The 23,668-nt window shown below is 34.7% G+C and overlaps 1 non-coding gene and 1 pseudogene across 1 annotated transcript; both read left to right on the top strand.

Annotated features, from left to right (window-relative positions):
* The window catches only part of LOC117933238, a 58,690-nt pseudogene that overhangs the window by 22,850 nt on the left and 12,172 nt on the right, over positions 1-23,668 (top strand).
* LOC117934321 lies at positions 2,623-2,729 on the top strand. The gene has a single exon (XR_004654460.1). It is a non-coding gene; the product is annotated as a small nucleolar RNA R71 (small nucleolar RNA).

Below are 23,668 nucleotides of genomic sequence, written 5' to 3'. Positions count from 1 at the left end.
CCATAAAATGACATTTTTCCCAGTTTAAAACTAAGTTTGTGTCAACACATCGCTTCAAAACTAAAGAAAGATTAAAAAGACAATAATCAAAAGAAGAACCAAAAAAAAAAAAAATCATCCATAAACACTTCAATGCACTTTTCAATCATATAAGAGAAAATGGACATCATGCAACGTTGAAAAGTGGTCGGAGCATTACATAAATCGAATGTCATTCTTCGGTAAGCAAAAGTGCCATATAGGCATGTAAAAGTGGTCTTCTCTTGATCTTCCGGTGCTATGGGGATTTGATTGTATCCTGAATGTCCATCTAGAAAACAATAATAGTCATGACCGGAAAGTCTCTCCACCATTTGGTCAATGAAAAGTAAAGGAAAGTGATCATTTCTTATAGCATCATTAAGCTTCCGATAATCAATACAAACTCTCCAACCGGTTACTGTTCTTGTGGGGATAAGTTTGTTATTATCATTCTTCACGATAGTTATACCTCCCTTCTTAAGAACTACTCGAACTGGACTTACCCATGTACTATCCGAGATTGGATAAATTATACCTACATCAAAAAGCTTCACAACCTCATTTTTAACCACTTCTTGCATAGATGGATTTAATCTTCGTTGTGGTTGAACTATTGGTTTCTAGCTTTCTTCAAATAGGATCTTATGCATACAAATCGATGGGTTTATTCCCTTGATGTCATCAATAGTGCATCCAATAGCTTTCCTATGCTCCCTCAATACTCTTAATAATTTTTCCTCCTCCAAATCATTCAAAGAAGAGTTAATAATAACAAGATAAAAACTAGAATCTTCTAAGAAAGCATACCTGAGATGAGATGGCAATAATTTAAGTTCAAGTTTAGGAGGCTCCTTCTTTAATGTATGATTGTTAGCATGAATGGCCTCTAATCCCTCAAATTTTAATTTTTTTTTAGAAACTCATAAGTTGGCAATGCATCAAGATTATTAATACATTCAATTATATCATCATCACCACAAAGAGTTCCTAAAGTTCTACCATTCATTATACAGTTTTCTAAAGGTGAAGTAGGAAGAGTTTCACTAAATGTTTCAGCTACCATCCTATCCAAAACACTAATTACAAAGAATGCATCAACATCAGATGGAAATTTCATAGCCTCAAAAACATTAGATGTAACTTGTTCATCTTGAACCCCTAAAATCAACTTACCTTGATGAACATCTATAAGAGTTCTACCTGTAGCAAGAAAAGGTCTTCCTAATATAAGTGGAACTTCCCGGTCTTCTTCCATATCTAAAATAATAAAATCAGCCAAAAATATAAACTTATCCACATTTACAAAAACATCATCAATAATGCCTCTTTGATGTTTGATAGATCTATTCACAAGTTGCAAAGATATCGTAGTAGGCTTCACTTCCCTTATTTCAAGCTTCCTGAAAATAGAAAGAGGCATCAAATTAACACTTGCACCAAGATCACATAAAACTTTATCAAAATCATAATCACCAATAGTGGAAGGAACTCCCTGTATCTTTTATCTTAGAAGGAAGCTTCCTTTGAAGAATGGTGTTGCACTCTTTAGTGAGTATCACCTTCTCATTGTCCACCAATTTCCTCTTATTCGATAACACCTCTTTTAAGAATTTAGCATATTTTGGCATTTGCGCCAACATATCTATAAAAGGAAGATTGATATGTAAGATTTTAAAAATATGTTTAAATTTAGAAAATTGCTTATCTAAATTTTGATTTTTTAGCCTTTGAGGAAATGGGATGGTATTAGATAATGGTTTTGGAGTAGATGGTTGTATAGGAGTGGAAGCATCTTGTTCCTTGGGAAACGAAGTATCCTCCTTATTTGCTTGCTATCTAACCTCCTTTGATTGTTGTAACTCTTTCCCACTTCTAAGAGTTATGGCCTTTACATGCTCCTTAGGATTTGTCTCAATGATACTAGGAAGTGCTCCTTGAGTTCTCTCCGTTAATAACTTAGAAATCTCTTCCACTTGATGCTCAAGGTTGTGAATAGTTGCACCTTGGTTCCTAAAATTTGCTTTAGTATCATCAATAAAATCGTTAGTCTTTTACATAAATTGGGTGAAAATTTCTTCCAAGTTTGGCTTCTTCTCTTGAGATTGGAAACCAGATGGTGGTTTTTTCACATTAGCGTTGTTACTCCATGAGAAGTTCGGATGATTCTTCCTCCCCTAGTTGAAATAATTGAAGTTGGGATTGTATTGACGTTGATTATTGGCCAGATAGTTCACTTGTTTGGATGAATTTGCTTCATATGGGCTTCCAACTTGACACTCCAAGATAGGATGACTACCTACACAATTTTCACAGACTAAATTAGAAACGACAACAACATTCATTTTCTTAAAATTATTATTTAAAATTGCAATCTGAGCAGTCAAATTATTAAAAGCATCGATATCATTAACACCGACTATCCTTTTTTGTGCATTCATATCCGTAGACTTCAAGAAATTGTTACTAGCCATCACTTCTATAAGCTGATATCCCTTATCTAGTATCTTATTAATAAAAGCTCCTCTGCTTGCTACATCCACCATGGTTTGAGTATTAGGGTGCAAAATATTGTAGAACGTTTGTACTTGCATCCACATTGGTAAGCCATGGTGTGGGCACTTTCTTAAAAGATCTTTGAACCTCTCCCAAGCTTCATAAAGAGACTCTTGATCTTGCTATAAAAAGTTAGTTATATCATTCCTCATCTTTATAGATTTTACCGGTGGGAAGTATTTAGCAAGAAAAATGTTAACCAGTCCATCCCATGTAGTGATTGTCCTTGGAGGTAATGAAGTTAACCATGCCTTAACCTTGTTATTTAGAGAGAATGGAAACAATTGAAGTCTTATTGCATCATTGGTCACACCATTATGCTTGAAGGTATCACAAATTTCTAAGAAATTTGCAATATGTAGATTAGGATCATCATTAGCCAATCCTCCAAATTGAATCATTTGAATAATTGCCGATTTGATCTCAAAATTGTTAGCTTGGATAGGTGGCCTTCAAATGCTTGAGACACCCATATTAGGAATAGAATAATCCTTGAGTGCCTTGGTTGGGACCCCATTATCACCATGATTCTCATCCCAATTGCAGGAAGCTCTTGAATTACTTATTGCTTGCGTTTTCAATTTAACTTTTGTAGTGTTTTGTTGATATCAAGGTCGATTGGTACTAAGTCCAAACTTCTTGTACGTCTCATACACTAAGAAAACCTAAAAAGAGAAAAACAAGTGAGTATGAATAAAAAGAAAATAACTCAAATTAGCAAATAAATAACTAGTATTAATATTTGTAACAAATAGTCCTCAACAACGGTGCCAAAAACTTGATGTGTTGGTTCTCAAGTATATGAATCGTTCAAGTAATATAATTGTACCTAAGTACGGATATTGAACCCACAAGGACTATGCTACTAATTGCTAAAATTTATTATTTCCACTGCTATTTGATCAATTGAATTTTTAAAGTTGTAGAAGAAGGTAACTTAAACAGTTAAAGAAAATAAATTCAAACTCTTATGATTTGAACAATCTAGAGCTTTGATTTCACTACAAACACTTTCATGCAATTGATTGCTTAACCTAATTTCTGTTATGCTTTATTTGAAGATTTAATTCCCTAAGCCAACCAATATTTTCTCTCAAAATATATTAGATTGCTCCTTAAATTACTAACCCAGCATATCTTTATGTGAATTTAAATCTAAAGGAGTAATTAAGATCTATGGAATTATTATAGATTTAACTATTAATCTCTTAGAAGATGGTAATGTATTTCTACTATTCATTCATTCTAACGTAATCTATTCTATGGATGTAATTTAGATTCTAACTCTCGTTATCAACCTAAACCATGAATTCAATCAAAACTTGGGCCCTTAAGAATTGAAAGCTTTAAGCGCAGAATAGATACACAAATAAATTGATGCAAAATAGAGAATTAAATTAAACTAATCAAAAACATAAATCGTGATTGAGCTACATCTCAGCCCTAGACAAAGGAAATTGGTTCATATTAAGATGAAGAATAAACATCCTGAATTTCAATCATAAAGAAAATGGAAGAATAAACCAGAAAAATAGAAGGAAATCTACAAATCCCCTTCTTGTTCTCTAAGCTCCTTCTTCTCCCAGGTCTCCAAGATCCTCAAAATAAACCCTACTTTTGTCTATTTATAGCCCTGGTATCATAACTAACGTCCCACCTAATTCAGATCTGAATAGAATAAGATAAGACGAATAATTTTCAAATTTTAAATACTGCACCATGGCGCTCAATGCCTCTTACTGTAGAGCTTTAGTCTCAGGTCCTGAGGATTTCTGAAATTCCTTTGGGCACCATGACGGACAAGTTCCTCCCGCCGCAACGGTTTTGTTTCGGGTCCCCAACTATGATTTTCTACATGTGTGCGTCGCAATGCTTAAGTCTTTCTTGCCGCAACACTTTTCTCTTAGGTAAGTTATGTAAATTGTCACATAAGAGGCCGCAACAGTGCTTGAGAGCTCTCACTGTGGCGGTTTTCACATTTTCGTCGAACTTCATATTTTTCTTCCAATTTAGCCTTATATTGCTTCATTTTCGTACTCTTGGCTATTTGAGACCTAAAACAATAAAAAAATAATGATTGTTAAGATAAAATTACTCTTAAACTAATGAAACATCAAGTTAAATCATAGATAATAAGTCGCTTTAAATCAACTTATCACCTGTGCTAAGGACTAAGAAAAAGATCAAGGGTTTTCTGGGTAGGTTACAGTACATCAGTAGTTTCATAGCTAGATTGATGGACGTATGTGAGCCCATCTTTCGTCTTTTGAGGAAAAATCAACCAACAGTTTGGAATCATGATTTCCAAATTGCATTCGAGAAAATCAAGGAGTACTTGCTTTCTCTTCCTATTTTAGTGCCTCCTGTGTCGAGACGTCCATTTCTTCTGTATTTGTTAGTTTTAGATATGACCTTGGGATGTATGCTAGCTTAGCTTGATGACTCAGGGAATGAGTGAGTTATTTACTATCTGAGTAAGAGGATGATGGAGTATGAGATGAGATATGTTATGATTGAGCACCTCTGATTAGCGTTAGTTTAGGCCACCAGGAGATTGAGGCATTACATGACTGAGTATTCGGTGTGTTTGATTTCTTGACTAGATCCATTGAGGTATTTGTTTAACAGACCCGTATTGACTGGTAGATTGATGAGATGGCTCGTACTTTTGATAGGGTTTGATATTCAGTATGTTTCTCAAAAGTCTATTAAGGGAAGCATTGTTGCCAATCACTTGGCCTCATTACCGATATCTAAGGGTAGACTAGTTGCTGATGATTTTCTAGATGAGGAGTTCATTGTTATGATTAGCTTATCAGGGGTGGTGCATGTACTTAAATGGTGCAGCCAACCAATCAGGGTTTGGGATAGTCATTTTGTTGATATCCCCCTAGGGTGATCATATTCCGAGGTCAGTTTGTTTGGCATTTTTAGATCGACATCCCACCATGAACAACATTGTTGAGTATGAAGCTTGTATCCTCGGTCTATAGACTACATTGGAGCTTGGCATTAGACAGATGGTGGTATTCAATGACTCCAATTTGGTACTTAGATAGATTTAGGGTGATTAGAGAACTCGAGACGTAAAGCTTAGGTCGTATCATGCTTATTTAGAGTTACTGGTTGGGAGATTTGATAACTTGAGATACACTCGTCTACCTAGAGTGTAAAACCAGTTTGCTGATGCCTTAGCTACCTTAGCTTCTTCTGTGGGCTTTCTGACTGGTGTGGTTATATGTTCATTGTTGATTGAGTCAACATTTGCACCCGCTTACTATTGTCTGACTGGAAAGACAAAGGTCCAGGATGATTTACCTTGGTATCACGACATGTATTAGCTTCTTAAATCTGGCACATACCTTGAGGCACCCACAACCAAGGATCGGAGGGCATTGAGGTAGTTGGCCACTAGATTTATGATTTGTAGAGAGACTCTATATAGCTGATTAGTTGATGGTATGCTTTTATTATGTTTAGATCGAGCCTCTATAGATCGAGTGATGAAAAAGATGCATGTGAAAGTTTGTGGTCCACACATGAGAGGACACATGCTAGCCCGTAAGATTATGAGGACAGGTTACTTTTGGTTAACTATGAAAACAGATTGTTGTCAGTTTGTTTAGAGATGTCTAGAGTGCCAGATTCATGATGATTTCATTCATGCACCGCCATCAGAGTTACATGCCTGGACCTCGCCATGGCCATTTTCAATATGGGGTATTGATATTATTTGGAAGATTTCACCAAAATCTTCCAATGGTCATGAGTTTATCCTAGTTGCCATAAATTATTTCACCAAGTGGGTGGAAGCTGTATCATTTATGAGGTTGACATCTGCTAGAGTTGCCAGTTTCATCATATCATCATCTGTCATTATGGGGTGCGACATGAGTTGATTTTAAATAGAGGGGTACAATTTCGAGTTGAGGTTGACACTTTGTTGCAGAGATATGACATCCTACATCATAAATCTTCTGCATACAGACCATATACTAATGGGGCAGTAGAGGCCACAAATAAGAACATTAAGAAGATTTTGAGGAAGATGATTGAGACTTCTTGAGATTGGTAAAAAAAAACTCCTTTTTGCGTTATGGGCATATCATACCTCTTTTCGCACCTCTACAGGAGCTACACCTTACTCTCTAGTGTATGGTATGGAGGTTGTTTTTCCAGTTGAGACAGAGATGGGTTCATTGGAGTAGCTCTCGAGTAGCAGATTTCTGAGACAAAGTGGGCTCAGGCTCGATTTGATCAGCTTAACCTTTTAGATGAGAAGAGATTAAGAACAGAAGATCATGTTCAGGCCTATTAGAGAAAGATGGCTCGTGCTTTCAAGAAACAAGTTAAGCCTAGACCATTCTAGAAAGGGGATTTGGTTTTAAGGATTCTCAAAGGCTTAGTTGGAGACCTTAGAGGGAAGTTTAGACCTAGTTGGAGTGGGCCTTATGTTATTCGACAGTTGACTCTAGAAGGGGTTGCATGGTTGACCGAATTAGATGGAAACTAGTTTTCAGAGCCTACCAATGCGGATCAGCTGAAGAAGTATTACGTTTGAGATTATGGCCAAAGGATGGGTGGCTATCGTTTTGGTTAGCCTTACACCTTATCACCTTTATTGATATATTAGATCATTGCTAACCCATTGAGCCTCACATGGTATGCTATAACCTTTTCTTTTCTATAGCCTTGCTTATCATTTCTACACCCGGGTTGGGACCCTTTGTTGTGTAGTTTTGCTTTGCTAGCAAAGTCTCATGAGCTTTGGACTTATAGGCTTATCTTCCTCATCCTTTATATTACCACCTCATCACCCTTTCTGCTACATTCCTTTATTTTCACATCTTCATCTGTATCTTGGCTTTCATTACTGGTCATTACACTTCATATTCTCTTCACTTGGCATGTTGATTCTTCACATATTGATGCATAGAGAGTAGTCATATCACCCCTTTCATTCCATTATTTAGCATCGATTCAGAGATTTCAGCTTGAGAGTTTGTCTCATGGGATAGGGTTTCATGTTTTCGTTAGTAATTTAAGGGGGTTCATTCATTCCTTTTAGTTTCTCATTGGAGTAAGACTTATTGATGACCAAGGTATGTGCATGCAAAAAAAAAAAAAAAGTGAAATGTTTGTACTTGACATCCTACTCTTTTGAGCATGTGTTGTTATTTAAGGGTTTATTGGGTTTGACATTGAGAGTTTGTGCGAGTTTTCCATGAGGACTTTTCATTCCTTGAGCCACTCTCATTATGCATTTGGAGTATCGAGAGCTCATATGAGAGGTTTAGGAGATCATATGCTTCTTGGATCATGGTTGATATATATTAGGTATAAGAGATGAGTAACCTTTTACTAGGGTCTCCGGATCATTGTCTTACCCACCATTCCATCATTAGTGATATGACTTTCCTTTATTGCACTGATATGCGTTGCTTATCATTCCTTTTTACCTTCTTACTACCTTCATTTGATTTCCCATCACTTCTTTCCCACTATTTATTCTTTTTTTTTTTCATGTCATTCCAACACCTATATACTTTCCTGATTCGACACCTTTCTTCACATCATTTACATGACTTGTTGATGGCTTGACCACTTCTCCTCCTTTCTCATTTCACCATTAACATTCCCATTGACCCCTTTTATGTTCACACGCTTATGAGGTTTTCCTATGCGTTGTACATATTGTACACGAGGGTATGGGTTTGATCATTGGGTATTTGAGACTAGTTTCCCTTCATTTCTTTCACCCTATCACCCTGGCCTACATTACATCCCGTGTCTTAAGACCACCCTAAGGCCACAAGATCAGACATTATCTTTAACGTTTTTCACTTAGACGGGCTTATGTAGATTGGTTGAAGTATATTTGTTACTATGTTTTCTCTTATGGGAAATAATTTTGGAAGCATTTGGTTCATTTCTCCTACTTGGTATATCGATGTTTGCTAGATTTTTGAGTTGGAGACAGTCCACTGATGATATTAGATTCATCATTTTGTTGTGCATCAGATATCCACACTAGGCCATATTTCCCCTTTGCTTTGAGATCCTTAGTCCTGGTTGGGTTGTGTGGCTATCCTTGATCTTGATCATTGAGATATTTGATTGATGTTATCAGGTGATTAATTAACGTTGACAGATGTTTGGTTGACGATGTCATGTTCTTTATTGTGTACCAGATATCCATACTGGGGTATATTCCCCTCTCTTTGATGAGATTGTGCATAGATAGATGATTATTATTGGTTGTTTACCTCATGATTTCGACATCAGATATCCATACTAGGGCATATTCCCCTCTCCTTGATGAGATTGTGCATAGATGGATAATCATTGTTGGTTGTTTGCCTCATGACTCTAACATCAGATACTATAATGGGGCATACTGCTCTCCTTGATGAGATTTTGTTTGCGTGGTGGTATGAGAATGGATGTTTGATGTTGGTTGTTTATCTCATGACTTTGACATTAGATCTTATACTGGGGCATATTTCCCCATTTTCTTTGAGTATCCTTAAGATTGGGACAATGACCAGTTTGGTTTTAGAGTGAGTACTAGTATGAGGCTTCCAATGATCAACTGTATCAAGACCTCCCCACATGGATTTGTTGAGATATAGATGGATCACATTAGGTTTCGCTCGAGGCGCATAGGTGGATCCTTTAACTAGATGCTCATGAGATAGATTGCTTTTATCATTGATTACCTTGTCGATTGGGTTATCCGGTTGAGCATTATTTTTGTGCACTTTGAGATTTTCTTTTAGATGAGTCATGATATACACACTCTGAGATTTACCTTTTGAGATTTGTCGATATAGTAGCTCTTGAGACATAGAGAGTTCTTTCAGTTCAGATTTTTCAGAAGTTCACCACGATGCATTGGTTTTTGACCCATTGATTTCAGTGGATAATTGATTCATTGGTTGTTTCAGTAGTGCAACCACCCTGGATATTGAGGCATATTTCTCCTCCTAAGTTCAGTAGTCCGACCCTCGACATTTCAAGCATAGGGATTTGAGCCCATTTGTTTCCTATCCACTTTTGAGTTGGTTTTCATTTCTTTTCCATTTAGAGCCTAGATCTCTCGACCCAAAGTCATTTTTCATTTATGACTCAGACTCATTTCTTTTCCATTTAGAGCCCAGAGCTCTTGACCTAGAGTCATTTTTCATTTCTGACCTAGAGTCGTTTCTTTTTCATTTATAGCCCAAAGCTCTTGACCTAGAGTCATTTTTCATTTATGATCCAGAGTCATTTCTTTTTCATTTAGAGCTTAGATCTTTCAACCCATAGTCTTTTTTCATTTATGACCTAGATTCATTTCTTTTCCATTTAGAGCCCAAAGTGCTCAACCCAGAGTCGTTTTTCATTTGTGACCCAAAGTCATTTCTTTTCTATTTAAAGCCTAGAGCTCTCGACCCAGAGTCGATTTTCATTTATAACCCAGAGTCATTTCTTTTCCATTTAGAGCCCGAAGTTGTCAACCTAGAGTCGTTTTTCATTTATGACCTAGAGTAATTTCTTTTCCATTTAGAGCTCAAAGCTCTCAACCCAGAGTCGGTTTTCATTTATGACTTAAAGTCATTTTTTTTCCCATTTAGAGCCCAAAGTCGTTTTTCATTTATGACCTAAAGTAATTTCTTTTTCATTTAGAGCCTAGAGCTCTCGACCTAGAGTCATTTTTTTCATTTATGACCTAGAGTCATTTCTTTTCCATTTAGAGCCCAGAGCTCTTGACCTAAAGTTGTTTTTCATTTATGACCTAGAGCTCTCAACCTAGAGTCGTTTTTCATTTATGACCCAGAGTAATTTCTTTTCCATTTAGAACTCAAAGCTCTCGACCCAGAGTCGGTTTTCATTAATAACCTAAAGTCATTTCTTTTCCATTTAGAGCCTGGAGCTCTCGACCCAGAGTCATTTTTCATTTATGACCCAGAGTCTTTTCTTTTCCATTTAAAGCCCGAAACTCTCGACCCAGAGTCGTTTTTCATTTATGACCCAGAGTCATTTCTTTCCATTTAAAGCCTAGAGCTCTCAACCTACAGTCGTTTTTCATTTATGACCCAGAGTCATTTGTTTTCCATTTAAAGCCTAGAGCTCTCGACCCAAAGTCGTTTTTCATTTATGACCCATAGTCATTTCTTTTCCATTTAAAGCCCAGATCTCTCGACCTAGAGTTGTTTCTCATTTATGACCCATAGTCGTTTCTCTCATCTATGGCCTAGAGTCATTCTTTTTATGTAGAGCCTTGAGCTCACGGCCTAGATTTGTTCCATTTTTGTCATTGCGACCTTGTGTTCTGAGCTTACTCTCGTCATGTGCTAGGACAAAATCTTTGGTCCCTTTCTTTTAGTTCTTCAATATAGTTCACTTTGTTTCACTCATTATTCGTATTTTACTCACATTCCCTACACTCGTGATCTCTACTGAAGAAGGGCATATTTGTAAACCCTCTATTTTGTCCTCCTAGCACATGTCCTATTAAGTATTTGTCCGGTACTTTACAGCAATTCCTTGGTGGCCCACTACTACTCGTGTAACCTATCTTTTCTAAGCCACCTTGGGGACTTTGGTTAAGGGATGTATCTAACCTCGTTGTGACTCTTGGCAGCCCTAATTTAGACTTAGGCTCACTTAACCACCCTAGGCCCACTTAGGCACCCTAGGCCCATTTGGATACACTTGGCCCATTAGGCACCACCTTAGGCCCACATAGGCACTTTAGGCCAATTAGGCACCACCTTAGGCCCACTCAGCCACCTTAGGCCCATTAGGCACCACCCTAGGCCCATTTAGGCACCCTAGGCCTATTTAGATACACTTGGCCCATTAGGCACCACCCTAGGCCCACTTAAGCACCTTAGTGTCACGGACTTAGTCGTTCACTAAGCTCGTGCGGCACTTAGACAAGCCAAGACACTTGATCTTGCTAAGTCAGCCTTGCTCCCCAATGCTTAGCTTGCTTGGCTAAGACACTTGCGACTCAAAAGCTCAAGAAGCTTGGTAGGCAACCCTTGAAAGAATGGAAGCTCTTTATTACTCAAAGAAACCTTTACAAGTGCTTGGATGCTCACTTGCTTGGTGCCTTGGCCAAATGAGGCCCTCACCTATTTATAGGCACCAATGGAACTCTCTGGAACCTTGGAGGGTTCCTTACAACTCAAGACTATTCTAGAATGTCCTACATCATTCTAGGTACAAGCCTATATACAAGTATATACAAGAGTCTTCTAGATTTCTCTAGAAAGCCCCGGACTCCTCTCGTGCCTTCCACCATGGTGTAGAATTGTGTGGATTCCTCCAGGCTTCTCTAGAACCTTCCACACTCTTCCCACTCTAGGAGTCTCCAAAAGCTTCCTGGCCCTTATATAAGGCCATGGGGAGGCTCATTTGAATAAGCTTGTGACATTAGGCCCACTTAGGCACCCTAGGCCCATTTAGGCACCCTAGGCCCATTTAGATACACTTGCCCCATTAGGCACTACCCTAGGCCCACTTAGGCACCTTAGGCCCACTTAGGCATCCTAGGCCCATTTAGGCACCCTAAGCCCATTTAGATACCCTAGGCTCATTTAGGCACCCTAGGCCTATTTAGGCACACTTGGCCCATTAGGCACCACCCTAGGCTCATTTAGGCACCTTAGTCCCATTTAGATACCTTAGGTCCATTTAGGCGCACTTGGCCCATTACGCACCACCCTAGGCCCACTTAGGCATCCTAGGTTCATTTAGGCACACTTGGCCCATTACGCACCACTCCAAGCACACTTAGGCACCTTAAGCCCACTTAGGCATCCTAGGCCCATTTAGGCACCCTACGCCCATTTAGATACTCTAGGCCTATTTAGGCACACTTGGCTCATTAGGCACCACCCCAAACTCGCTCAGGCACTTTAGGCCCACTTAGGCATCCTAGGCCCATTTAGATCATTTTTTGTATGGATGCATGGTTTGCATGGCTTGCATGGTTGCATGACTCGTATGGCTTGCATGTGCTTGATTTTGGTTTTTGTATTTTTTTTATCTCTCTCTATTTATTAGTTTTATTCATTTATTTACTTATTTTTAGAAAATTGCATGAGCTTAATAATCATATTAATTTTGTTTTTATTTATCTATTTATTAATTTATTTTGATAGAGAGTTGCTTGAGTTGATAATTCATTTTAGTTTTGCATGTGATCTATATTTTTAATTTCGTTTAAAATTGCATAATTTGAATTTTTAATTCTTAGTTACATGTTTTTTTTTTTATTATTATTCTAACCCTTAGTTTTCTTTTATTTTCCTTTTATTTTTTTATTATTTGTTTTGCATGGGATTTCATGTGCTCCATATGGGAAAGGAAATGGAGCATGCATGGGAAAGGAAGGAAACACCATTAGAGAAAGAAAAATTCTGACAAGTGGCTGGTGATTGAAATGAGAAGGATGGAGAAGAAAATGGAAGGTGTGTGTTGATGTAACAACACAAACATTCATCTTGTAACTGGAAATTTCCAATTACCAAATTGTTGTTCAGAGTAGTAGAACAAAAATTCTAAAATCTCAAGATATCAATTTTAAAAAACTAACACATCAAACCAAGTGTTATTGTCCAAATAACTCTAAACTCAAATAACTCAAATGAGAAATAAATTTTAACATCTAAACAATGCTCAAAATAAAGAGAGTTTTGATAAATGTCCTAACAAGCCAATTTCCTCTCCTAACTATCACTTCTTGCCCGAACTAAGGGTACCTAGAAAATTATCAATAAAGGGAGATGAGCTTAAAACCCAATAAGGAACGTTAATATAGTTTCACGGATCAAATATTTTCAATTATATTCACAAAGAGGAGATATAAAATACACTCTATTTATAAAACTTTTGAGTTAAACATGCTAATACATTTAAACTGTTCAACCAAACATTTTCGTATATATAAAAATCATTTCGTATCCATTTCAAATTAAATACATTTAAGTTGTTTTCACTCTGGTTATCAAATAATAAATAGTGCTCAATTAAGAGGGACTTTACAAATGGGTGGCTAGTCTCAAATGTTCCTTTTTAAGGTGGATGAAACCAAACACTACTAGTACTAGTAACCTCTAATCAAACCCCTAGAGGTTGGGGTCCAAATAAATTACATTTCTCACCATGAAAATGCAAGGGTGAACTATTATATCCCATTCACAAGAGACGAAAAGTCAACTATTATATCCCATTGACAAGGGCCGAACAAACCAAAGTCAAATTCTTTGTTTTATTCATTCAACTTACAAAAATAGAATATCATATCTCCATAATTTTCATTTTTCATAAATAAAGAAAATGTTCAAACATATTTTTTATACAAAACATATATTTGATCCACGCATAGAGATAAAAATGACATTTTTACACATTTCAAAATACAATATAAAAGAAATTTATTTTCTTTTACAAAATCCGCATTAATTTCCCTTACCTCAAAAGAAGTTCTCAAAAACTTTAGAGAAAAATAATTATGGAAAATCTACTCTTCACCTAACAAAGCATAAGAGAAATAACCATTACTATTTATCTAAAATTATAGGTTTGACAATCCTAAAATTTTAGGTATTCAAATTAATGTTTTTAATTATGAAAGACAATTTAATCTATTTCTATTTTAGAAAAATTAATAAATTTCTAATTCATATAAAACTTAAATTTTATTTTTAATTTATTTCTTGGGACACAACATAATTTAATTAAACTACAATTTATTTCACTAATTATAATATTTATCATTAATCTAATTATAATACTATAAACTTAACTAATTTGTACTTCACCTCGTTTTATTTGTACATAATTTATTTTACCACTTTCATATTTTCCAAACACAACTACCAATATAATATATATATATCATCTACCACACGGACAAACTCCATGCATAGTGCATGTCTTTCTTTTTATTATTATTATTATTTTCATCATTCTTCATTCTTCCCACATGCACACATTCTTCGTTTTTTTTTTTTTAAATGGCCACTATGAACAGAGTCTCAAAACTTGTTTATTATTATTATACACTTCTAAAAATCACCCAATACATTGAAATCTTATAAATTTTTTATCTTCCTAATATTTTCCATTCCCTTAAGCCACATATAATCATATATTTATTTACTCATTTAATTTTTGAAATTTCATTGCTTAGATCTATTCATCCAAGAAAATTTTGAATTTCCCTATTTTCATCAATGGAAAAACCTATATTCATAATTTCAATAATTTGACCTAAAAATTTTAAATAGATTAACCCTAGCCTAAATCAAAATCTTTCAATGATTTTTTTTTTCATCTAAATTAAGATTTCCCAATTGCCAACAATAAATCAACCTATAATCTTAAATTTGCAATATTTTGTTCTTAAAAAGAATTAAATGAACTAACCCTAATCTAAATTGAAAAATTTTCAAAGAATATCTAACATGTTCAGAACTAATTAACGAATATAATATATTAATTTAGGGTTAGAATCTTACTTGAAAAAATTTGAACTTCAAACTCCGAACCTCCAAACCTTCAACCCTACGATCTCCAATTCTCTAATTTTTGTTAATAGGGTTTTCTAAATAAAAAAGGCAAGAGGAAAATCTAATTTATGCCTAGGATTATTAGTTGTAAAAGGACTCTTTTACCTTTAATGAGTTTAATTAATTAATTAATTAATTACTTTGTAATTTATTATTTTTCCCATAGAGTTAATTTTGGGGTGTTACATCCTCCATTCCTTAACAAAAGTTTAGTCCTCTAAACTTGACATACCTGAGTCTTGAAAAAGATGTGGGTGTTTTTCTCTCATCTCCTCTTCTAATTCCCCAGTGGCTTCTCAAATACTGTGATTGCTCCATTAGATCTTTACTAACTTAACAATAACATGATGTAGTACCTTGTCCATCACATCTATAATCTGAATTGGTAGGTCTTCATAAGTCAAGTTTATAGAAATCTGAATAGGCTCCAACTCCATAATATGAGGGATCAAAAACATATTTCCTCAAAGTTGAAACGTGGAATACATTATGAACCTTAGATAGGCTTAGGGGCAAGGCCACTTTATATTCCAAAGTGCCTACTCTTTCTAATATTTCAAATGGACCCATAAATCAAGGATTGAGCTTTCCTTTTCTCACAAATCTCATCACAGAGTTCATAAGAGAAACTTTTAAGAAAACATGATCACCTACCTCAAACTCCAAATCATGTCTACAATTGTCAACATAACTTTTTTTATCTACTTTGACCTACTTTTAATCTCTCTTTAATTAAGGCAATTTTTTTCAATAGTCAACTGTACAAGTTCAAGCCCCAAAAGTTTCCTTTCTTTAACATCATCCTAACAAACAGAAGATTGACATTTCCTACTAGCTAGTCCCTCAAAAGATGTCATCCCAATGCTATCTTGAAAGCTATTATTATAGGCAAACTCTACTAAAGGTAAGTAATCATCCCAATTACCTTTTAGGTCTAAAGTACAAGCTTTCAACAAATCTTCCAAAACTTGAATGACCTTTTTTTAGGATGGAAAACAGTACTAAAACTCAACATAGTACCCAAAGCTTTCTGTAGACTATGCCAAAATCTAAAAGTAAAATGAGGATTTCTATCAGATGCTATAGTAACAGGTACACCATGCATTCTCATAATCTCCTTGACATATAAAGAAGCTAGACGGTCCATGGAGAAGTTGACTTTCATAGGTAGGAAGTGAGCAGACTTTGTCAATCGATCAACAATCACCCAAATAGCATTATTGCCCCCTAAGGTCCTTGGTAACCTTGTCATAAAATCCATAGTAATATGTTCCCACTTCCACTTAAGAATAGAAAGTGGTTGCAAAGACCCTGTTGGTTGTTGATGCTCAATTTTCACTTGTTGACACACCAAACACTAAGCCACAAATTGTGCAATATCTCGCTTCATACTTGACCACCAATAATTCTATCTCAAATCTTTGTACATCTTTATCTCTCTTGGGTGGATCTCAAGCCTAGAATAATGATCTTCCTCCAAAAGCTCTCTCCTTAAGTCTCCATCATTTGGGACACAAAGTTTAATCCTAAACCTCAAAATCCCATCATCTGATACAACAAAGTTAGGCTTGCAACCATTTTTAACCTCCTCCATAAGTTGCACTAATTTCAAATCATTCTTTTGTAGGGCCTTAATTATCCCAACTAAGTTTGGTTGGACTCTGAAATTCACCACAAGTACTCCTAAGTTCATAACTTTAATATGGATATGTGAACTCCTCAAATCCTTTATCAATCGCCTCTAACAACCTTTAATAGCTACTAGGGAATGAAATAATTTCCTGTTTAAGGCATCAACTACAACATTCACCTTCCCTAAATGATACTGAATAATGCAATCATAGTCCTTGAGTAGTTCTATCCAATTTTTTTTGTCTCAATTTCAATTCCTTTTGGGAAAACAAATACTTCAAGCTCTTATGATATCGGTGAATATTTCACAAGTTTCACCAAAAAGAAAATGTCTCCAAATCTTAAGTGCAAAAATCATTGGAACTAACTCCAGATCATGAGTGGGGTAATTTCACTCATAACACTTCAACTGTCTAGAAGCATAAGCCACAACTTTATCATGTTGCATAAGGACACAACCCAAACATTGATGAGAGGCATCACTATACACTACAAATCCTCCTGAACCTAAAGGGATAGTCAAAATAGGAGTTGTTTGTAATATATTCTTCAACTCCTGAAAGCTATGTTCATAGTCATCAGACCACTCAAACTTAACCCTTTTCTATGTCAACTTAGTCAAAGGTAGGGTGATATTAGAGAACCCCTCAATAAACCATCTATAGCAACCAGCAAGTCCCAAGGAACTTCGAATCTCAATCACAGTACTAGGTCTCATCCAATTTGCCACAACATATACCTTTCAAGGGTCAACTAAGATGCCATCCTTAGTTACCACATGCCCAAGAAAAAGACTTTATCTAACCAACAATCACATTTTTTCAATTTAGCATACAACTACTTATCTCTTAGAATCTACAATATAATACTCAAATGGCGCTCATGCTCTTCTCCACTCCTTGAGTACACTAAAATATCATCTATAAAAACCACCACATGTTAATCTAGATAGGGTTTGAATACCCTATTCATTAAATCTATAAAAGTAGTAGGTGTATTAGTCAGACCAAAAGGCATAACCAAAAACTCATGTTGCCCATATCTAGCTTGAAAAGTAGTTTTGGGTACATCCTCACCTCTGACCCTCAACTGATGATATCCAGACCAAAGATCGATCTTAGAGAATACACAAGCACCCTAAAGCTAATCAAACAAATCATCAATTTGAGGAAAATGATACTTATTCCTCACAATCATTTTATTCAACTCTCTATAATCAATGCAAAGTCTCATTGATCCATCATTCTTCTTCACAAATAAAACAGAAGCTCCCTAAAGTGAAACACTAGGTTTAATAAAACCCTTATCTAACAACTCTTGAAGTTGAGCCTTCAACTCCTTAAGCTTCACAGGTGGCATCCTGTATGAAGTCTTAGAGATAGGAGTTGTTCTAGTACTAAATCAATGGTAAACTCCACCTCCCTTTCTGGTGGCAAGCCAAGCAAATCTTTTGGAATAACATTAGGAAAATATTTTACAACGGGTATGTCCTCCAACTTTAAGTCATTTTCTCCACTCACCACATAAGCCAAAAAGCCTTGATAAACCCTTCCTAAGCAAAGAACTAGCTCATAAGGTTGAGATCATATGTAGTGGTCTATCCGCATGCTTCCCCTCAAAACTGAACTCAGGCTGACCAAGGATGCTAAATATCACCCTTTTCCCAAAACAATCAACAGAAGCATGATAGGAAGCTAACCAATCCATCCTTAAAATTGCATCAAAATCTTGAAGGTTAAGGAATACTAAGTCAACTGGCATTTCCCTATAACCAATCATCACAAGATAATCTCTAAGCATTTTACTGGTCACAACAGAATCTCCCATAGGAGTAGCAACAATCAAATCAAAGTCCATGCTAGCAACAGGCATACCCAACAAACCAACAAAAGATACTAAAACAAAAGAGTGTGTTGAGCCTGGATCAATTAGGGTTTTAGCAAATACAGTGTGGATTCGGATAGTATTTATCACCATTTCAGAAGTAGCTTGAGCATCTTGATGAGTCATAGCAAACACCCGCCCTAAGGCCCTAGGTTTCTGTTTATCCTCTTTATTCTCCTCCTTAGGCTTCCCAATGATAAACTTTTTATTCTCTGGACAATCCCGAATCACGTGTCCTTGCTTCCCACAACCAAAGCAAACTCCAGTCTCTCTATAGCATGGCCTACCGTCATGCTTCTTACCACAAGTAAGATAGATCACATCTAAATTTTGTGTTGTCTTCCCTTTATTTTGATTTCTAGTAGAGGCAGACCTTTTCTATGCTTGGTTACCATGAGCACAATCACCCTTATTCCTCTTCCTTTGTTGTTTCCTATACTAATAAAGCTCATCGTTACCATTTTCTACAATAAGGGCTCTGTCCACAACCTTTGAATAGATGCCAAGTTTTAGAATAGATATCTTGTTCTCCAAGTAGGGCTTTAACCCATCTTGAAACTTTAATGCTTTTTCCTCCTCTATTGCAATCAACTGTGGGGTAAAACATGACAACTCTATAAATTTGGCCTCATATTAGACCAATCATCTCTCCCTATTCTAAATGAATAAAATCTCCCACCTTTTATCGTCTAACGCTGTTAGGGAAGTATTTCTTGTAGAAAGCCTCCCTAAGCTGTCTCCAAGTTATAGATCCCTAATCCTTAAAAAGCTTCTTAGTCATACACCACCAATGATATGCTTTTTTGTCTAACATGAATGTTGTATAAGAAGTCTTTTGCTTCTCAAAGCAATCTATGATATAAAAAAAAATTCTCCATCTTAAGAATCAAAGCCTCTGTTTCTGTTAGATCTGAAGTGCCAGAAAAAATAAGGAGGACCTATCTTCTTAAAGTCATCAAAGGGGCTACCCTTAGAAGATGAGGATAATCCTTAGCCATTAGTCTCTGGCTCTCTAGCTTGATGCTCAACCAAACTACTTAAAGTTCTGAGTTACCTATAAAGTCCTTTTGCATTCATGGGAAGCAAATGCTCAAGTAGAAGAGGTACATCATCATTATCCTAACTGTTTTGGGAAGATGTTGTTCTTCTTGGTAGCATGATCTCCTATAATGCATAAGGTATAGCTAAATTAGTCACTAAGAAACCAATTAGACAATTTGGATTTATAAAGAAGAATAAGAGTTTATACAAGATGAAGTTAAAACTTAAACTAATGCACCACTCATCTATCCCCAAAGTAAACTAAAACAAGTTCCCAACAAGATCATAACCTAATGCTCTAACACCACTTTGTCATACCCCAAAATTCACTCTAAGGGCATGATGATCATTTCACACTTCAAACCCAAAGGCTCAAAGTGGAAACAACACAAACATTCATCTTGTAACTGGAAATTTCCAATTACCAAATTGTTGTTCAAAGTAGTATAACAAAAATTCTAAATCTCCATATATCAGTTTTAAAAACTAACACATCAAACCAAGTGTTATTGTTTAAATAACTCCAAACTCAAATAATTCAAATGGGAAATAAATTTTAACATCTATACAATGCTCAAAATAAAAAGAGTTTTGATAAATGTCCTAACAAGCCAATTTCCCATTCTAACCGTCAGTCCTCACCCAAACTGAGGGTATTTGGAAAATTATTAACAAAGGGGGGATGAGCTCAAAGCTCAACAAGGAACATTAACACAGTTGCAAGGATCAAATATTTTCAATTATATTTACAAACAAGAGATATAACATATACTCTATTTATAAAACTTTTGAGTTAAACATGCTAATACATTTAAACTGTTCAACCAAAGATTTTCATATATGAAAAAAACATTTCATATCCATTTCAAATCAAATAGATTTCAATTGTTTTCACTCTAGTTATCAAATAACAAATAGGGCCCAGTTAAGAGGGACTTTACAAATGGGTGGCTAGCCTCAAATGTTCCTTTTTAAGGTGGATGGAACCCAACACTACTAGTACTAGTAATCTCTAACCAAACCCCTAGAGGGTGTGGTCCAAATTAATTACATTCCCTACCATAAAAACGTAAAGGTCATGTATTATATCCTGTTGACAAGGCCTGAAAAAACTAGAGTCAAATTCTTTGTTTTATTCATTCAACTTACAAAAACAGAATATCATATCTCCACAATTTTCATTTTTCATAAACAAATAAAATGTTCAAACATATTTTTCATACAAAACATATATTTGATTCATGCATAGAAATAAAAATAACATTTTTACACGTTTCAAAATACAATATAAAAGAAAATTATTTCCTTTTACAAAATTTGCATTAATTTCCCTTACCTCAAAAGAAGTCCTCAAAAACTTTGGAGCAAAATAATTTTGGAAAATATACTCTCACCTAACAAAGCATAAGAGAAATAATCATCACTACTTATCTAAAATTATAGGTTTGACAACCCAAAAATTTTAGGTATTCAAATTAATGTTTTTAATTATGAAAGACAATTTAATTTATTCCTATTTTAGAAAATTAATAAATTTCTACTTTATATAAAACTTAAATTTTATTTTCAATTTATTTGACTAATTAAATTCTATGCTACTTATTAACTTAATATTTATCATTAATCTAATTATAATACTATAAACTTAACTAATTTGTACTTCACCTCGTTTTATTCATACATAATTTATTTTACGACTTTCATATTTTCCAAACATCACTACCATAACAACACTCACACAACTACCAATATAATATATATATCATCCACCACACGCACATCCTCCATGCACAATGCATGTCTTTCTTCTTATTCTTATTATTATTTTCATCATTCTTCATTTTTCCCACACGCACGCATTCTTCGTTTTTTTTTTTTTTTTTTAAATGGGCACTATGCGCATTGTCTCAAAACCTGTTTATTATTATTATACACTTCTAGAAATCACCCAATACATTGAAATCTTATAACTTTTTTTTCTTCCTAATATTTTCCAATCCCTTAAGCCACATATAATCATATATTTATTTACTCATTTAATTTTTGAAATTTCATTGCTTAGATATATTCATCTAAGAAAATTTTGAATTTCTTTATTTTCATCAATGGAACAACCTATATTCATAATTTCAATATTTTGACCTAAAAATTTTAAATAGATTAACCGTAGCCTAAATCAAAATCTTCCCAAGAATCTTTTTTTTTTTTTTTCATCTAAAAACTTATGATTTCCCAATTTGTAATAATAAATCAACCCATAATATTAAATTTCCAATATTTTGATATTAAAAATAATTAAATAAACTAACCCTAATGTAAATTGAAATTGTTTCAAAGAATATCTAGCATGTTCAAAATGAATATAATATATTAATTTAGGGTTAGAATCTTACCTGGAAAAATCTGAACTTCTAAACCTTCAGTGCTATGATCTCCAATTCTCTAATTTTGGTTAATAGGGTTTTTTGAAAAAAGAAGGCAAAGGGAAAATGTAATTTACACCTAGGATTGTTAATTGTAAAATGACTCTTTTACCTTTAATGAGTTTAATTAATTAATTAATTAATTAATTATTTTGCAATTTACTATTTTGCCCTTAGAGTTAATTTTGGGTGTTACACAAGCAATCAAAAGTGGAGGCTCGCAAAGTGTATGCTTGGCAATATAGCTGCATGGTCCACAAGTTGCAAGTAGGTATGTTTAAGAACCCCAAAAACCCTAAACTTGTCATGCTTTGAAGAATAACACCAGAACAAGTTTGTAAGTTTGTTCATAAAAAAATGGTGAGACCTCAAAAATAGTAGGAGTCTAATATCATGAGGAATATTTCCTTGGAAATGATTTTTAGATTGCTCACTTACAAAGTCAATGAATTTAACTCTTTCAAATAACTTAGATTGGTAAGGTGCTTTTCAAACACAACACCTTTGAAAAGGTTGTTGGAGCACGATGGATATTAGAAGGGCTCAAGGATTATATTTAGTCATGAGAATGATGACTATATAATTTATTTGTTAAATTGGACCAGCAAGCAATAATAGTGACAATTTTCTAGGGCTACGTTTTTGGTGTTGTGCTTAATTTAAATTTTCATTTACACCAAATTTTCTCAATAAATGAGTTATTAGCAACCATTATAAGAAACTAGGGCTACCGACAGTGATGTGTGAAAGTATTGTTACAGGTTTAACCAAAATTTACAAATTTGATTATCTAAAAATATAGCCTTTTGCTTTAGTAAATCAAATGCACTAAAAATGATCTTGAAGATAGTTTCAATTATTTTGTTTTAGATAACTAATTGGTTGATTTTCTTTGAATATGATTTACTAAAACATTAATAAGTTTACAATGTTTGAAAATCTATCTTCATAGTTAATTTTTTATGGTCATTTTTTTTATACATCTTATTGTCAAATAAATAAATGAATGAGAAATTAAGATAATGTGTTAAGTAGTAATGTAAAATTTGATGGGGTAATTGAAATTTTGTGGAAAATAACTCAATGCTCTATGATTACAAGCCTCACCCAATTAACCTTGATAAATTAATCCTTTCTTCAAATTTTGGTTTCTTGCATCTTTATTCCTATCTACTTATTTAGTAGGATGGCCCTGCAAGTTCATTGATAATTTTCAACAACTTTTTTTTTAACAATCTTAGAGTATATTTGAGACTATAGATGCTTTCCTAGCTCTAGTCATGCCTAACACATCTAAGATAGACCTATTTAATGGATCTCATTTTAAGAGATGGCAAGAATGCATGTTCTTAGTTGTTGATGTGGTTAACTAGGACATATATTTTGACATTTTAACTAATCAAAACTTGATGAAACCTTTGGTAATTATACTAATTGTGAATAGAGAACAAACAATTTCACTATGCAATATTGAGTACCCTATCAAATGAATTGTTTGATATTTACTTCTCTATGAAAAATATGAAAGATATGTAGAAAAAATTAAAC

This window comes from Vitis riparia, chromosome 16 (assembly GCF_004353265.1).
Source record: "Vitis riparia cultivar Riparia Gloire de Montpellier isolate 1030 chromosome 16, EGFV_Vit.rip_1.0, whole genome shotgun sequence".
Lineage (NCBI taxonomy): Eukaryota > Viridiplantae > Streptophyta > Magnoliopsida > Vitales > Vitaceae > Vitis > Vitis riparia.
Note: the sequence above shows the minus strand (reverse complement) of the source record. Positions and strands in the feature narration are given on the sequence as shown.